The sequence below is a fragment of the Vipera berus genome (genome assembly GCF_964194415.1).
Source record: "Vipera berus genome assembly, chromosome: 3".
Lineage (NCBI taxonomy): Eukaryota > Metazoa > Chordata > Lepidosauria > Squamata > Viperidae > Vipera > Vipera berus.
The window spans coordinates 55,281,322-55,300,992 of record NC_138204.1 but is presented as its reverse complement, the minus strand read 5'-3'; positions in this window follow the sequence as shown (position 1 = coordinate 55,300,992).

Genomic DNA, 19,671 nt, shown 5'->3' with positions numbered 1-19,671 from the left:
GAGGTATACAAAACCTACGTGAAGTCTTGATTCAGAACTCAGGTATTGCAGACATTATGATTTCAGTATAATCTCCCCCATTCTTCCTGTAACACCTTTCTGATGAGGAGATATTTGCATATTGTTCAGCCTTTGAGTTGACTTAATAGAAACATTGGCCTGATAGGGTTTAGGATCTTTCCCTATGAGCAACTTGCTTCCCTTCACATGTTGTATTCTTAATTACCAAGGATTTTGAAAATGAAAGAGAAGAAATAGATGGAAAGCAAAGGGACAGAGGAGCAAAGAAGAGAGATAAAAGGACAAGGAATTACAATTGTGTTTTACAAGAATGTTCCCAGAACATACCCAAGGTTAACAAGTCTGGCTTGCTCAATAAATCCAATTGCTGAGCTTGCAGGATGCACTGAACCATAAATTTAGCCACACAGGGTGGATTGGCAGGATATAATGGGCTAAATGTACTCAGCTACTTTGTGTTTTAGTGTGTTGTAGGAACATAGGGAAGTTGGAGCTGAACTTCTCATGAAGCCATCTGTGGTTGTTTGAAAGCCAGGGGATTGTTGTAATATTTAGAGAAAAATAAAGGCCTATTTTAATTTAGAAAATGTAGATTGCCAAGTTGTTTTTCTCTGCCAGACTTGCTTTTCCTTTAACACGTATAAGACTAAAGGAAATCCAACAGGCTTTCTTTTTCCCTATTGTATCTCTTGAAATGCTGCTTTTCACACTTCAGTTAACAGGAATCCTCACCCCACCTCAAACACACACACACACACACACACACCCAATAAAAAGGCAGAAACATTAATAATTCAAACTCCCATTTCCAGGTGCCTTCCCTTTTTTGAAAGAAAGGTGGAAGAAAAGAGGAAACCTTTGATGAAACTACAGATGCTACAACTCTCATAGGACTTCTGTTCCTTTAAGGATGGCATGCTAACTCAAATTAAGTAGAGGAAGTTTTGACTTCTACATCCTCACAGTGTAGTTATTTGCAGGGGAAGAGTTGCTTGCCTGTAGTTGTTTCCCTTGGATGCATTTGGGGCTCCTCTTGAAGGACAGAGTGCTGAGATTAGGGTGACCAGATGGGAAAGAAATCAGGGCTGTTGTACCTTTAAGAGTTGTGCCGAAATAGAAATATTGCAGAAACCTTATCTTTTCTACATATTGCCATTATACTCTATTTGCAGGAAGAAAGTAGTACTGAAAATGTTGCCAAAAAGCTAGTAGAGGGAAAAAGGTTTGAGTGGTATGAGAAAGGTTTGGGGGTGGGGTGGGGGCTGTGTTTCTGTCTGCTGATGTGAGAGCTCTAGGAGCCAATATTTCCCTGTGCCCCGCTCCCACCCCAATACACTGCTCAAGTATACTTGCTCCTAAGGGACAGAATAAGTTGGAAGAACACGAGGCTGCCCTTTCATTTGAAATGTTCCTTTCATTATGCTTCTCATTACAGAGAGTTCTTTGGGATAAAGGACACCTAGTGCTGGTAACTATGGCAACAGTTAGGAGGATGTGTCGACAAGAAAGGGAGACTTATCACCCCTGAGAAACAGGTACAGTTACTTCAGTCAAGGGGACTATCTAGGCTGTGGGTAATGGTGCACACAGCTGATCCTCCAACCTGGTGAAATCTCTGAATGACAGGCTCTCTGACGAAGGCCCTTGAGCAATGGCTACTGGAAAGGCATAAAGGCACTGAGAGAAGACCATGTGACTGATTTGGATTCTATCCAGCTGTGATCTATGTGGGTGGAGCTAAACTGGGTACAAGTATGCCAGCACTGCAAGGCCAGTGCATTTTCTACTCTCCCACCCGTCCCTCTCTCTTTTGAAAAGATTGCCAGCCCATACCTATAACAGCAACCTCATCTCATCTCGAAAAGTTAAGCAAGTAAGTGCTTTCCTTGGATAAGAACATTTTAAAAAGTATGTGGGATCAGACCAAAGCCTGTCTAGTCCATCATTCTATAATGGCCAGCCCTTGGGAAGATGACAAGGAAGCCATAAGACTGCTCCCTTCCACCTAGCATGTGATCCTGAGTGCCCCTACTTCCGTAATACATGCTCATTAAGTTAATCACTAAAAATCTCATCCTTCATTAATTTGTCTCTCTTCCCCATTCATGATAATTTTCAGTAGAAAATTCCATTGTTTATTTATATAAACTATATAAAAGGGTATTCCATAAGATCATATAATCCAAGAATTAAAAAGTTATCCTTGAGATCACCTAACCCACTATTTTTGACATAGTCATCTTTAAGATATCTGGACTTTAACTCCCAGAATTTACTAACGAGCATGTTTAATCTCCTGCCCAGTGCAAAAATTTTGAATCTAATATTATTCAGCTTCCTTGGATGACTCTTGAGTGCTGCACATCATACATAAAGATACACTGGAATAGCATTAACTTCTGAATATTTTTTGCATGTCAGGTTGCTGTATAATAGCAAGAAAGGTTTGCAATAGTAGAGCTGAAACATAGATTCAGTTTATGATTTTCTAATGAAAAGGGGAAGGGGGGGCATTATTAGTGGCACTACTATGTTGTAAAATTTGGGAAATGTTACATTTTATTGGTAATAATATTAGTAGTAATATTAGAGTGACCTTCTCTGGATTTGGAAGCTTTCAAGATGAATGTTAACCTTGTGAGGGTAGGAAGGTCAGGAAACAAGAATCACTTAGATTTCTGGAAAGGCCTTTACTGTATTCTTAATAGGATAATCTAACAGTATCTTGAAAATCTACCAAAATTGTTCTCCCACACATCTCCCTAGTGTAATTACTGTAAGGCAGAGTTACTCTGAACTCTCTTCTCATGCTTCAGCCCTCCACTGAATTCAAGAATTTCTTCTGCAATAGTCCTGTTTCTTCCTGTCTCTTAGCTGTCTTGCAGGCCCCTCTCTGTTCACAAGGTCTGTGGGAGAATTTTATCACAGATTGGCAAATTGAAAAGATAACCCAGAAGAATCTATGTGGAATTGAGCACCAACTCTATAGTGTATACCTTTATATTCGTGCTGATTGGTTTTATGTAATATGTTACACCGTGGCTTGTACAACTACAGTTAGCTGAATAAATTGAAAAAGGCTAAATTCAAATTAGATGCAAAAAATTTAGACATACTTTTTTCTGGTTTCATGTAACACATTATAGTTTAATGCAATGTGTAAACTCAGACAGTAAAACACTTATAATTGAAAGTAGACTTGAAGCCAAGAGACTGGCAAGTCCATACCCTGGCCTTTAAATGCATTAGATAGCTGCTATAAAAGCTGAGGCTGCCAGCTAGTGCAAAAGCAGCCTGGCCTGATTCTTCAGGATTAGCAGCAACTTGATTTGCAGAGAGCTATAGCTAAAGCTTTTTGTGGCATGAAGATAAGTATCACTGTTGGCAGATGCCATTAAAGCAATCAGCAGGGCCAGAAACATGGAAGTCCTGCTAACTTTGCTTCAGTATCAAGCCAATGATCTTCAGAAGCATAGCTCATTTGGCATGAAATGCATATTATATGCAAATAATCTTGGATTCTGTTCTTGAAACATCTGGTTAAATGCATTAGATGATGTCAGGCCATGTATCCATATCTGGTAAGACATATCGAGCTGTCAGTATGGTTGTTATGATCTACCTCTTGACCAACACATTATATGATAGACAGATGATAGTTAGAGTGACAGATAGACAGAGGGATATACATCATAGTATAAAATATTATGGAATAGGCTAGTTTATGTGGAACTGTCAAAACAATATCCAATCCAGTTGCCTGTGTTAAAATACATATTCATTGAAATAATGTGAGTTCATAGAAATAATGTGAGTTAACAATACTCCTGGGTCAAGATATGCTTTATTCTGTAGGTGGCAGCACAAAATGTTGCCATGTTGAAAGTTTTCAATGCTTCAGTTCTGCCAAAAGAAAATGTGTATGGATTTTATGAAGTGTTCCTGATCTATTCATTAAAAAGGGGGCACAGAATGGGTTAGAATAGAATGAACAATGCAAGAGGACATGACTCACTGTTTCAACTTCTCACATTCCATTTGGATAAAACTGGTCCCTAGGGAAATGCTATATTGCCATCTTTGTAGAAATGCTGAGAGAAGAGCATTGAAATGAGCCAATGTGAATATACTACTTTATTTCAAGCTCACAAGGTTACTGGACAAATGGTAAGCTTGAAAAATTTTGGAAAGTCTCCCAGAAATTTGGTATGTGATGATGAACTCAAATCCAATTGCCATTAATTATTGAAGATTTGCTGCCTGATAATTTGTTTGGTGTTTTCAGATCCCTAGAAGATTAGAAAATTATGAGGAAAAACATACAAACCTAATTTCCTCCCTAAATGGCTATGCCACTTTGATTGAAAGTTGTCAAACAAGATAAGTGGAGTGGGGACATTCCTGTCCCTCAAAAACAGTTAACCAAGAATTTTAAAGTCAAAGGTGTCAGAATCAAAGAACTGTGGAATTACTTCTGAGCAATTTCCTTTATTGTTCCTTACCTATACACAGAAATCTTTTCATAGGTCATCAAGCTGGTGATGACCTATAAAGCCCTAAATGGCTTGGGTCCGGGTTATCTGAGGGAACACCTGCTGCCAGCATCAAGCTCCCTTCGTCCTGTGTGCTCCCACAGGGAGGGCCTTCTCAGGATACTGCCGGTTAAGGAATGCCGGCGGGTTATTCCCAGGGGAAGAGCGTTCTCTGTGGGCGCACCGGCCCTATGGAACCAACTCCCCATGGAACTTAGGACTGCCCCCGACCTTCGCTCTTTTCACCGGGACCTGAAAACTTGGCTCTTTGAGCTGTCTGGCCCAGGCTGAGGGGTTTTAATTTTATTGGGTTTGAGTTTAAATTTTGGGGACTTGATTTAATTAATTTTTAATCTGATTTTAATTTTTGTATGTTTGTTTTTAACCCTCCCTGTAAACCACCCTGAGTCCTACGGGAATAGGGCGGTATATAAATTTAATAAAATAAAATAAATAAAATAAAATAAAATAAACCAAGTAGTTACATCACTATAGATATATTCTGAGAATTGCTAGGGAAGATTCTACTTAATTCTCTTTACAGGATCCAATCTGAGTCAGTCACTGGGACCAGAGGTTTATTCTTCCAGATTTTTGGACTCATGCTGGAGCTCATCCTCAGGGAATTTCTCTCTTTCCAGAATGTGTGCACTGGGATGTTCTATGTGTAGTATTTATATGGTGTCTTTTAGTTGTTAACTCACTTTCTCCCAGCTAAACTACGGTATCTAAGCTTCACTACCTCTTTGGTTTCTAAAGTTCAGCCCCTCCCTCTAAATGTCTATGGAGATTCTTAGTCATCCAAGTCATGGTTGTCCCAAAGGTGCTTTTTCAAAAGACAACTGGACTTTCTTTGTTTTTCCTTGAAGACACTTCACTTCTCATCCAAGAAGCTTCTTCAATTTCTGCAGCTTCTTGAATGAGAAATGAAATGTCTTCAAGGAAAAACAAAGAAAGTCCAGATGCCTTTTGAAAAAGCATCTTGGGACAGCCCCTCCCTTGTGGGAATACAGGCAACATTCCATCACATTGGTCAGCTCTGGGTTCAGCTTTCTTAAACCTGATTCCATCTATAGCAGGCACACATCCACAGAAATAACACTTCAAAGAAATGTGAGCTACACCCTTTTCAACTGTACAAAACTTTGGTATAGACAGATGTAAAAGCCAGTCAGTCGTTGCGCCAAAGCCATAGTTCAGATAATACATAATGCCTATATGTAATAACCCCTTTTTTATTGAAAAGTTTTACAATACATTTTTGAATACAAAAAACCCCCTCCCCCATCCCCTCTCCCCAACCCCCCCCTCCCCTCCCCCCTCCCCGACTTCCCAGAGCTGAATACAGGGTATAATAATACAAACAAGCATAATCTAAAATATGCTAACAACAATAATAAAACATTAAATTCTATCACACTTTAACTCTCCATATTCAAAATATTAATAAAATAACTACTAACTAATTATACGTCATAAAAATCCGCTACTTATTCAAATGCTAAATGATACTTTTTAGTCCCATATTTATTCTGAATATATTCAATCCATCTTCTCCATTCCACAATGTATCTCTGTTGCGATTGATCTTTCAAATATGCTGAAATCTTTGCCATTTCCGCCAAATTAGAAACTTTTAAAGTCCACTCTTCTATAGTCAGCAGTTCTTCCTTCTTCCAATATTGTGCTACTAAAAGTCTCGCTGCCGTAATTAAATTCAACATCAACTTTATATCTATAACAGTAGTATCTGTAATAATACCCAATAAAAACAATTGCGGAGAAAACTTTATCCTTTTCTTAAATATCTTTTGCATATTCCACCAAATTTTAATCCAAAAAGCTTTAAACTTTTTACAAGTCCACCATATATGAAAATACGTTGCATCCTCACAGCCACACCTCCAACATTTGGGCTGGCAATTCAGATACATACTTGCTAATTTTTTAGGATCTAAGTGCCACCTATAAAACATTTTATAAAAATTCTCTCTTAAATTTTGGGCCTGTGTAAATTTTACATTTCTAACCCAAATCTTTTCCCAAGTATCCATTGTTATAACTTCTTGAAAATTCTGGGCCCACTTTATCATACAATCTTTAACAAGTTCCGTTTCTGAGTCAATTTCTATCAATGCATTATATATCCTTTTTATATGTGCTTGACCTTGATCTCTAATTTGTTTTACCAAATTTTCATCAGTCATCGAAAAGCCAACTTTCTGGTCCTCTTTCCATCTTGCCTGTAATTGTCCATACTGGAACCAAGTTTGTACAATCTTTTCTTCTTTTAAAATATTATATGGCTTTAATTGCCATACATTCCTTTCTAAACTTAAGATTTCCTTATATGTAGTCTCATCATGTTTAAATCCCACATTTATATTTTCTATTGCATGTTTAGGTATTGCCCAAATTGGTATCTTATAATTTAACTTATTTCTATACTTTTTCCAAACTCGCAACAGAGCATATCTTAAAATATGTATCTTAAACACATTATCCACCTTCTTATCATACAATAAATATGCATGCCAACCAAATAACAAATCATGACCCTCAAGATTTAATAATCTCCCTTGTGTTAAATTAAACCAGTCACTTATCGATGACAAAGCAGCAGCCTCATAATATAATTTAAAATTAGGCATTTTAAGACCGCCTCTTTCACGAGTATCTTCCATTATCTTTTTCCCTGCCCAAACAAATTTATTAATTCCTTTTTGCCATTCCTCCAAATTTAAATCCTTTTTAAGTATAGGTATCATTTAAAATAAAAATAAAAATTTTGGCAAAACATTCATTTTCACTGCTGCAATTCTTCCCAATAAAGATAATTGTAATTTTTTCCAACTATCTAATTCTTTTTGTATTTTTCCCCATAACATTTCATAATTATTTTTATATAACTTCACATTTGAGGCTGACAGATATATCCCCAAATATTTAATCTTTTTAACTATTTCAAATCCCGCTAGCTCTTCTAAAACAGCCTTTTGTGATACAGTCATATTCTTAGACAATATTTTAGTTTTTTGTATGTTTATCTTAAATCCAGAAACTTTCCCATATAACGTTATTATCTCCATCAATTCTACAACTGAATAATCCAGCTGAGTTACTGTAATAACCAGGTCGTCCGCAAACGCCCTCAATCTATAATCCTGATCTCTTATTTGGATTCTACGGAAAGTTAGAGATGAACCAATACAATATAAAAATAATGAAATTGTGGTCTTAAAGCAGATACCCAAGAGAGTTAGAGATACACGAAGACAGTACCATTTTATCACCACGAAACTGATTGCCAACAGTATAAATTTCAGATGGTTGATGCCGGAAGGTATCTTAATAAACTGGAATAATAAAAGGTATAGACTGGACTCAATTTGGAAAGCAGAAGATTTTGAAGTGAGGAATAGGTCAATTTTAGATGAAGGAGTGAAACTAAGTCAAGGGAAGAGTAAGGAGCAGAAACAAACAGAAGAGAGGACTCAAGGAGCAACTGTACAAACAGAAGAACAGAAAGAGGAAGATGACCAAAAGGGTGAGGATGAAGGACTTGCCAGAGAATAAAGGACTACTAGATCTACTAGACCAAAATATAAATAAATGGAAATGGATAAAGAAAATGGAATCTTCTCAATAAACATAAATGGACTGAATTCCCCAATTAAAAGAAATAAGATTTTTAGGAAATTACGGAAACTGAATTTGGATATAATTTGTTTGCAAGAAAACACACATAAAAGTACAGCATCATAAATTATTGGAATATCCAAAAATTGGAAAACTTTATTATGCATCAGCATAACAGAAAAAAAGAGGAGTCACTTTATATATTAAAGAGCAATAGATTCTAAAATGGTATATTCAGATGAAGAAGGAAGAATTTTAATGGTAGAAATTTATCTGCATCAAAAGCAAATATTATAAGTGGCAATTTATGCACTGAATAATAATCAAGAAAATTTTTACAAAAACCTACATAGAAAAATAATAGAAATGGAGCATCAAAACATTTGCCTACTAGGAGATTTCAATGCAATAATAGATGGAAAAATTGACTATAAAAGTAACAAAACAGGGAAAATGGAAGAGGAAGATTACCTAAGACATTTTTTGATATGGCGGAGGAAATTGGAATTCAAGATGTTTGGAGGGAAGGGAATCCACAAAAATTGCAATATACTTTTTATTCAAATAGCCAGAAATCCTGGTCAAGGATTGATATGATTTGGATGACTGCTGATGTGAGAATGAATGTTCAGGACATTGAAATAGAAACAGGCATATGGGCAGATCATAATCCCTTGAAAATGACCTGGAAAGGAATACAAAAAGGGCCAAGATGGACTTTAAATCATTCCATATTAAAAGAAAAAGAATTTAAAGAGTTAACAAAAAAAGAAATGGAATTCTTCTTCAAAGAAAATAAAAAAAGAAGATACTACAGTACAAAATCTATGGGACACAGCTAAAGCGTATTTTAGAGGTATAGCTATAATGTATATGGCAAGGAAAAATAAACAGAGAAAACAGCAATATGTATTATTAAAAGAAGAATTTGGAAAGTTAGAATTAGAACTGCAAAGAAATGCACAAAAAAAGACTTTAAAAAGAGAAATGGACATAATAAAACATAAATTAAATTTGTTAGACTGAGAAAAAATGGCAGAACAGATAAAAAGAGCGAAGCAAAAATTTTTTTGAAAATGCCAACAAGCCGGGAAGATGGCTAGCTTATAAACTTAAGAAACAGAAAGAAAAAAAAGATACATAATTTACTCGATGGGAAAGGTCATTTACAATATAAAAATGAAGAAATAAAAAAGATAGTTAAAGAATTCTATAAGGAACTGTATGATAAGGAGGAGACTTCAATAGAGAAAACTATAAAATACTTGGAAGAAAGTAATCTTCCAAAGATTTCAGAGACATTTAAAAATATGTTAGACGAAGGGGTTACAATGATGGAAATAACAGAGGCCATAAAGAGACAAAAAAATGGGAAAACACCTGGTCCAGATGGACTTCCGGCAGAGTTATATAAGAACTTACAAGAGATATTAAGCGAACCGTTGAAAGATGTCTGTCATGGACTTTTATTAGAAGCTAAAATGCCAATGATGTGGATTGAAGCAAATATTACTTTAATACCAAAAGAAGATTCGGATTTGACCCAGATTAAGAACTATAGACCGATTTCATTGCTCAATGTGGATTATAAATTTTTTATTTCGATAATGGTGGAGAGATTGAAAAAATATTTGGTTGAATTTATACACCCGGATCAAAATAGCTTTTTACCAAAGAGACAAATTAAAAATAACTTAAGAGCTAATAGATGTATTGGAATACTATGAGCTACATCCAGGGAAACAAATGGCATTAATATTTTTAGATGCTCAAAAGGCATTTGATAATCTTTCATGGCAATTTATGATTCACCAATTACAAACAATGGACTTTGGACAGAATTTTATAAATATGGTAAAAACAATATATAATAAACAAACAGCCAAAGTGATTGTGAATGGAGATTGTACTGAGAGCTTTGAAATAAGGAAAGGCACAAGGCAAGGATGCCCTCTATCCCCTCTGTTATTCATTTTCACTTTTGAAGTTTTAAATCAAAATATAAGACAAGATACAGAAATTAGAGGGTTGGGGATAAAGGGTGAAACATATAAGCTACAAGCATTTGCTGATGATTTAGTATTTATTTTGGAAGAACCCTTGGAGATGATCCCAAAATTGTGGGGGAAAATAGAACAATATGGAGAAATAGCAGGTCTAAAAATAAATAAAGAAAAAACCAAGATAATAGTTAAGAATCTTACAGATAAGCAAAAAAGCCGATTGTCAGAAGTAACAGAGGTACAGATAGTGAAAAAGGTAAAATATTTGGGTATATATTTATTAGCTAAGTGCTCAACAATAAAAGAAGATAATTATACAAGGTTATTGAAACAAATAAAGCTAGACTTGGAAAAGTGGAAGAATTTAAAACTGTAAAAATTAGGAAGAATTGCTACAGTTAAAATGAATATACTGCCTAAGATTTTATTTTTATTTCAAACAATTCCGATAAAACTTGGGGAAAAATTCTTTCAAGAGTTGAATTCATTAATTTTGAAGTTTGTATGGCAAGGAAAGAAAGCTAGAATAAAGATGAAAACCTTGCAAGAGGAAAATGGAGGCTTTGGCCTACCTGAGTGGGCTTTGTATTATCAAGCATCTGTATTAACATGGGTGAAAGAATGGATAATGCTTAGGAATAAAAGGTTGTTATATTTGGAGGGACATGACTTACAATTAGGGTGGCATGCTTTTTTGTGGTATGGGAAAAACAAAATCCATAAGTATTTTCAAAATCACTGTATTAGAAATGCTTTGATAACAGTATGGGGGAAAATTAAAACGAAAATATATGTAAAAATTCCAGGATGGTTATCAACGACTGAAGCTTTTTCACACATAAATTTGTTAGATTTTGAAAAAACTTGGACCTATAGAGATATTTTGAACACTGATGGGACATTAAAATCGAAACAAGAGCTGGAAAATCAGGGCATCAACATGTCATGGTGGGTACACTTACAAATACAAAATAGATATGAAAAAGATATGAAACTGTATGGATTTTATAAAGAACAAACTGTATTTGATAAGATATTATTAACTTCTGATGAGAAATTAATTAAGAAAATGTATAATTTTTTGTTAATTTTAGAGATGGAAAGTGAACAAACTAAAGAGACAATGATAAGGTGGGTGAAAAACTTTGGTTATAATATAGAATTAGAAAAATGGCAAAAATTATGGGATAGAAATTATAAATTGACAATGTCAACTGCGTATAAAGAAAATCTGTATAAAATGTTTTATAGATGGCACTTACCTCCAGCAAGATTAGCAAAAATGTTTAAAAATGTATCAGGTAAATGTTGGAAATGTAAACATAATTTATGTACGTATTATCATATCTGGTGGACTTGTGACAAAGTAAAGGCCTATTGGAAAAAAATACATGCTTGGCTAGAAAAAATATTAGGAGAACATGTAGTATTTAATCCTGAATTTTTGTTATTAGGTATAGTACCAGAAAAGATTAATAAGCAAAACTTATATTTGGTTCTACATATTATAACCGCAGCAAGAATAAGCTAATGCGCAATGCTGGAAGAATGAACGAATACCTTCAGAGGAAGAAGTAATAAAAAAAATACTGGAATGCACGGAGATGGACAGATTAACTATGAGGCTGAAAGACAAAGAAGAAACAGAATATTACCAAAGTTGGAATCTATTCTACAAATGGCTAGAGGAGAGAACCAAAGAGTAGGACTTGATTATGTGTTAGTGTTTTATGAACCCAGACCACACACTGTTTGAAAAACTAACATATGTATGTAGAGGGGGAAAAACAATAAAAAGCTTATTATAAAAATTAAAAAATAATAATATCCCTTTTCAGAATGAAAGTCTTGGAGGATTACTATCATACTTTTTCCGGCATGAGCCACAGCAAATTCACATAAGTCTTTCAGGAGCCAGTACCCTAAAAAGCAACCTCTTAAGACACTTACAGTTCTTCATTTACTCAGTTTCTTTTCCAGAAATTTACCATTTGCTGTTTGGTTTACTAAAGTTGCAAATATAGACTAACATTCAAATGGGACTTTCATCCCTGTAAAACTCCCAAATAGCATAACAATCTTGGCAATATATGTCAGTATTGCTCTGGGTTTTCTGACCAAAATACATTGACAGAAGTCAACATTATTGACACATTTTACCACTGAGTTTGCATAGCAATCCAACAAGTCAAAGGCTAATAAAATGTCCTAAAAACAAATTCTTGCTCAATACTTCCCTAGTTAGCATCATATTGGACATCTGTCACAGTGGATTGCAACTTACCCTATAGGCAGCATTATCATGTGCTTTTCAGAAGAACAGGAATAGGTACCGTACTAATGGATAGAAGAAGGCTCTACCTTAATCCAAAACTTGTCCTGGAAAATAGAGGAGTCATTTGGTTGAGATAGCCAATATATGGCTGAAAGAAGACTATTTCCAATCTTCTCTTGTTTTAGACCTACTGCCTTTTCTCCTCTCCAATATGGTTGCATTTCTTTCTGCCTGTTTTCCATAACACCAGCATAGACATCAACTGCAAAATTGTTCTTTGTGCTGTATGGCTTTGTTCCTTCTCACTATGTTGGCTTTGAGTAGACTACTCCAAAAGGTGAATTTGTTGTCCAAAGGCAGTAGTGTCAGCCATATAATGGATCGCTTTTAGTATTTTCTGACCTTGCTGGGTGGTCATGGGACCAATGAAGAAAAATGGCAGATTTGTAGAACTCACTCTGCAAGAAATACCAGGGGAATAAACACTGTGTATGAGATCCCAGTGTGGCTGGAACAAACATGCAGTTTAACACTTCCAACTGCAGCTTTTCCTGCCATCTAGCAAAGACACAATGGTGGAAGAAAATTGTTTCCTGTCTAGGTAGCCAAGTTTTAGACCAAATAAAATAGGAAAAGGAACCATGTTCCTAAATTCGATAAATAATAATAATAATAATAATAATAATAATAATAATAATAATAATAATAATAATAATAATAATAATAATAATATGAGTTGGTTAGCTTTTTACAATGTTGAAAAAGCTAGAAATAAATTAGAAACACTCTTCCATATTTCCTTCATTGGTTTTCCCCCCCCCCTCTATTATTATGAAACTATTCTTGCTTTGCATCTTCATGAATTGATTATATGTTTGGGTGGAGCAAATAAACCAGGAACCCATAAACTGTACATCATACAAAACCACACCTGTAACCAGCAAGTTAGCAGCAAACTACAATTTCAGTTGTTTATTACCTAAAATATGTTTTATTCACCAACTCCTTTCCTACACCACGTTCTTCTAAAAATAATCCATGTGGTGGTTTAGAATGATTTACAAACACAGCCAATGAGACAATCTTCATCCATTACATTAGCTTTAAAAGCGTGTTTTTAAAAAAAAATGAAGCAAAACAACAACAACAATCGTGATGACTTGAGCCTAAAGAATCACCTCCTTGCTGGGCTAGGAAGGTTGTACCTGAATCCATCTTTTCTTCCATCTTTATTGTGAAATCTCTATTATAATATATCTTGGACTGAGTGAAGATAGCATAATTCTTATTCTGGTGCACTCTAGGAAGAATGTCAGCATTTCACTGTTAGATTTTACTGCAATGCAGCCAGATAGCTGGCCCAAGAGTAATGGTGATGCACTGGGCAGGTGAAGATTCTATTTTAAATAGTTGCAAAATTCAAGTCTTCATTTGACACAGTGACATCTGAGGGTTCCACCACAGTGCCACCATCTTGTTTAACAAGAGAGATTAGTCTTACTTGTTCTTCTTTTCCAAGATGATAAACCCATGATTCCAGCATCTCTCCCCACATAAGCTCAATTGATGCAGAAGGTACCAGGCTAGAAAGCAGGAGACTGTGAGTTCTAGTCCCGCCTTAGCCCTAAAACCAGCTGGGTGACTTTGGGCCAGTTACTTCCTCTAAGCTCAACCCACCTCACAGGGTGGTTGTTGTGGGAGGAAGAAAGTGTGTTGGATACATTTGCCACTTTGAATTACTTGTAAAAATACTAAGGGTGAGATACAAATAAATAAAGGGTCCTAAAAAGAATGCCTGATTCACATTACAATAATAACTTCATCCAATAGATTGAAACTAAGATTTCTTCAAGAGCATTCTGCATTTTTCCTTCCTGTTTTTATCTGAAAAACAATCCTGTATGACGGATTAAACTGAGGTGTGATGACAGGCTTAGGAAAGTCATACATTGAGTTTCATGTCCAGTCCAGTACATTAATCTTGCACCAGAAAGGAAAAGTGAGTTTGAATTCTCATTTCAAAAGTAACTGAGACCAGAAAAAAGGATGGATTCAGGATGCTGATATTTGACTTACCTAGTTTTATTAATGTTCAGAAACACTATGGACCTACTAGGTCAGTGATGGCGAACCTTTTAGAGACCGAGTGCCCAAACTGCAACCCAAAACCCACTTATTTATCACTGGGTGCCAGGTGGACGTGGCCTACTGGGTGGGTGTGGCTGTGGTGGTCATGGAAGATTGGGTGGGTGTGGCCAAGGTGGGTGTGGTCACCTCAATGTTGCTCGTGGGGAGGGACACCTGTGGGCGGCAGCTGGTTGAAGAGGGACAGTTGCCACCTCTGAGGCATGGTACGGGTGCCCACAGGGAGGGCTTGAGTGCCGCCTCTGGCACCCGTGCCATAGGTTCGCCACCACTGTACTAGGTCTTGTTGGATATTGATGCAACCACAGAGAATGATCCTGCACAGTGAAATAGGAAACAGGGACAAATTCCACCAAAGATTAAAATTGAGAATAGCCAATAAGATCTTCTGAGAACCAAACCCAAGACATCTAATGTGCAGACTTTTTGAATTTTCAAGGATTAGAAGCAATATTCCACTGACCATATTTCTTTTTCCTCTGGCACACTGGTTTCACTTTTTATAATTTCATAATGAGCAAAAACTTAGCAGATGATTTGTTTCTCAGCAGCCAGGCCTAGAAATAAATTGCACTAGATTGCTACCTTATTTCTTGCTGTCTGACAGATGTTTAAAGCCCAGGAGCCCTGCTTGAAAAATTTGGTCAACATCTCTTCTCCTGGTACCACATCTCAGAGCAAATGGGAGCAGAATGATTTGTTGTCTCAGTTGTGTACTAAAGAAACAGCTTTGCTCTGGCCGGAGAAATTAGGGTACTTCTCTTGTCAGTAGTTTAGCCTTTCTCAACTTGCTTCCTGGGAGTTTTGTGCTACTCCACTTCCACGATAGTCCCCAGCCAGCACGATTTAGCTGAAGATTATGGGAGTTATAATCCAGACATGAAGAAAATACCCAGTTGGGAGGGATGGAGGTAGTTTTACTGGAACAGAGTAATTAGCTTGAAGGCAGAAGCAGGCAGAATGTTTCTCACGGCAGGCTTTAAAGTGCGGAATAAACAATCTCTCCAGTATGCAATGAACTTTAATACTAACTAGAAGATAAGACAGCCAGGAATATACTGGCCAGGTGCCAAAAGAACAGGGCTTCTGTAGCTTTAATAGTCCTGAGATATATCTCTATATGTGGATGGATGGATGGATGGATGGGGATGGATGGATGGATGGATGGATGGATGGATCTAAAACAGGTATGGTTTTCTTACCTGTCTTCTTTACCAAAGAATGTGAACCTTGGGGGAAGGGGAGGGGGAGGGGGAGGTGACTTGTGAACTCAGACTGGTCTATTTTCTTTCCAGTATATTGCAAGTGTCCAATTCAATAGGTTGAACATGTTATCTCACCCCAGTCACATAACTGAAGTTACATTTCCATACATTCTAATCTGGAAATAAACCACCCAGGATTTATTTCTGCATAAAGAGAGGTAGGAATGTGGTGAGACAGATTTACAGTTCAAATCCTTGCTAGAAAAGTAACTGAATTAATCTGGCTGTATTCTTCCATAGGCAGTTGCAGGGGTGCATTTTTAGCAGCTGCCTAGTCTGATTCATTTATAACAATGATACAATTATCAATCCATCTGGGTAATTTGAGGAAAGCTAATTGCAGTGGTTCCTTTGTCTCTGTAACCACAAGTCACAGTCTTAAGGTGCATTTGCTGAATCTTTGTATTTACAATGGAGCATTTTCTAATCACTTTCCTCTGCCTTGTGGAAATAGACCCACAAAATGCTCTTGACATTCTTTTGTGTGTGCTTACAGGGCGAAATAAATGTGTGTGAAAAAGTGAGAAGAAATGAATGTAAACTGCTTTGACACAGGGAAGTAGGATGTTTTCTGGTTGCTTGTTCAGTTACCATGGAGTGTTCCTATAGAAGTCAGTTTATGAAATCCTTTGAATCTTCCAGCCCAAGAAATGATATCTCTGTAAACCACGTCTACGGTGGGATTCATTGCTTAATGTTGGCAGCCCTTGCTTCACCTCTCAAGTGACCTGGCAGTGGAGGTGTTCCTTGTATGCAAACCTAGAAGAGGGGAGAAAGAGGAGGGGAATATTATGCCTGGCATCTAGTTTTTGTCTGCATGGCTGTGTTTATTCTCTCATCCTGCCCCCCTGAAGGGAGACGAGCAAGCAATAATTAGCACAAATTGGAGCTGAATGAAAACAGGTGGTAAGTTAGCCCATTGCTGTTAGAGAAAGGCTGGAGATCAGCAGCAGGATCATATGTATGGTGCTGCTTCCCTGTGGGACTGATCAGGAATATCTGTTTAGCACTGGGAAATCCTTAATTTGCATATCAATACATAAGTGAGCATCTGAAACTTGACTAAGTTTGTTCTCACAAATGAAGGCAAATATCCGTGTCCCAAGACAACGTTGTAGGGTCCAGTTTGGGTCGGTCACAGGGGCCAGAGGTGAGCTTTTAAGACGTGCTGGAGCCCATCCTCAGGGAACTTCTCTTTAGTGGAATGATCTTTTGATCATTTAAGTTTGATCTTTTTAGTCTGGATGAAGTGGTGAGCCTAGCTCAGGGGTAGGCAACCTCGGCTCTTTTATGACTCAGGAATTCTGGGAGTTGAAGTCCATGAGTCATAAAAGAGCTGAGGTTGCCTACCCCTGGCCTAGCTGGTGGACAACTATAGCTCACTAAGATGGAGTAGCAATAAGGTAAAGGTAAAGGTTCCCCCGCACATGCGTGCTAGTCGTTTCCGACTCTAGGGGCCGGTGCTCATCTCCGTTTCAAAGCCGAAGAGCCAGCGCTTCTCTCCGTGGTCATGTGGCCGGCATGACTGGACGCCAAAGGCGCACGGAACGCTGTTACCTTCCCACCGTAGTGGTCCCTATTTTTCTACTTGCATTTTTACGTGCTTTCGAACTGCTAGGTTGGCAGAAGCTGGGACGAGTAACAGGCGCTCACTCTGTTACGCGGCACTCGGGATTCGACCCGCCAAACTGCCGACCTTCTGATCGACAAGCTCAGCGTCCTAACCCGCTGAGCCACCGTGTCCCTTGGAGTAGCAATAAAACTAGCTAATCACATTTTAGCCTATAGGAAGTTGTACAAATCTGGTTTAATGTGGCTAGTTGATGATTCAAAATGCCGAATGACTCGGAAACCTAGGCAATGAATTGGGGGGGAAAAAAAAGGAAGTGGTGCTCTGAAAACACAACATTGAGGACGGAGCAGATGGTTCTTCTTACCCTTGCCCTGTTATTGCATCTTGAATTGCAGTTGTAGATTTCAAAGCTATTAGTTCCAGAACGTTACCTTCTAAGGTTGCAGCTCTCATAATTCCTACCGGAATGACCCAAAATTGTGCTGACTATGAATTCTGAAAGTTGTAATAGAAATGAATCTGGTCAGCAGTAGATTGAGCAAGACTGGAGTCAGGATGCTAGCCTCTGGGTTACTCGGAAGCCCAACAAAGCTACAGATTTAAATGGAAGGCACCCGGTATTTCTCCTTTGTGTGTGTCTGATCAGGCTATTCTGTTGCCAATTCAAGGAGGTTTCAAAGGAATGATATTGAGCTACTGAAGCATGAGGACAAAAAAGAAAAAGAAAAAACTCTGAAGTACAGGATTGTAGAGAGTTATCTGTTGCAAGACTAGCTTCCTCCCTTTTTTCCTGGTAGGATTTCCAAGCAGTTACTAGCTACAGAGGTACCAGCTTTCAGTTCAAGACAAAAGATTTTGGTTTTTTTTTTATAGCTTTGAATGCATCAAGAAAAAAAAAGACAGGAATGGCTTTCCTTACATAGCTGGGTTTTTTTTTCTTCTCTAGCAAGCACCTCCCCAAGTCCTCTGCATAAAGGTAAATATTTTTAGACTTGTTCCAAGTCTAAATTTTGGAATTTTAAATGGTAAAATTTATGGCTAACCTGGGGGAAGAAGTATCTGCAGCAAGAGGTTATTGAATGTACGTTAGAGCAAGATGATTCGGGAACTCCCAGCAATTCCAGTATTAACTGTTTATCTAGGCTGGTATACATGGGGCATATGTGAGGGTCAGCTTACTGGGCTTCAGAGTGGCTCATGCTGTTGAGTTTGACTGCATGTCACAGCGGTGCTGCATCTTCCTCTGTTGCCTGGTTACCTAATTCCCCAGCTCTGCAGAGCTGCTACAGCAGAGATGCTGTTGGCTGATAGGAATCTCTTGTGTGATTCCCCTGTAATGTTTAATTGGAATGGAGATGGATGGTTTGCATTAAAGCACAGACAGCTTGGACCACGCTGGACTGAAATGGAGCTGCCTCTTGGCTGAGATTAGGTAGCTTTTTATAAACCAAAAAGGCAAAAGGAGAGTAAATCCAGGGCCATGAAAGGAATTGAGAGAGACGGTTTATGAGTACAACTCTGGGATGGCCCTTCATGCAATGCCAAGCCGAGAGCAACCCACCTTTAATCCACCTTTGCTTCTTTTAAAAGGGTTAGCTGCAGTGAATGAAAATACCAGCATGTGTGGAAAGAGAAGGGGCCAGGGGACAATTGTCTGTTTGCAAGCTTCACTGAGTCCATAGAGAAGAAGGTGTAAGAGAGGTCTTGTTTCTAGATATCTCTTACTCCATTTTACCCTTGTTCTTGCTACAATAAAACAGAATGCAAACAGATTTCTGACTATTTAAATATGTGAGCACATGTAATATCTATAAGTGGCATATTGGCTCACCAATCCCAGTCTTACCAATTTCTCACATCATAGGGCTGCAAAAATCCTGATGACTGTTAGATGGCACAAAAGAGACAGAAATTCAAATTCATGGTTGCCATCTAGTGGTCATATAGATTTTCCAGCTTTTTTCCATTTTTCCAGCTCAGTTATTGTACTCAACATATGGGTACACTGCCAAAGAAAAGGGATGAAAAACTTCCCTTCAGCTTTTGCATGGAGCTCAGCTTATCTTTAGAAGTAGCATAACACTTTCATTTTGTGCATTTTTACAAGGGGAAAATTTCCTCTCTTTTCATCTAAAACCATTTACCTACCTCCTCCATGCAGTGTGTGACTGGGGAGGGGGTCACTGCATCCTACAAGTATGCATCTTGTATTGGGGCA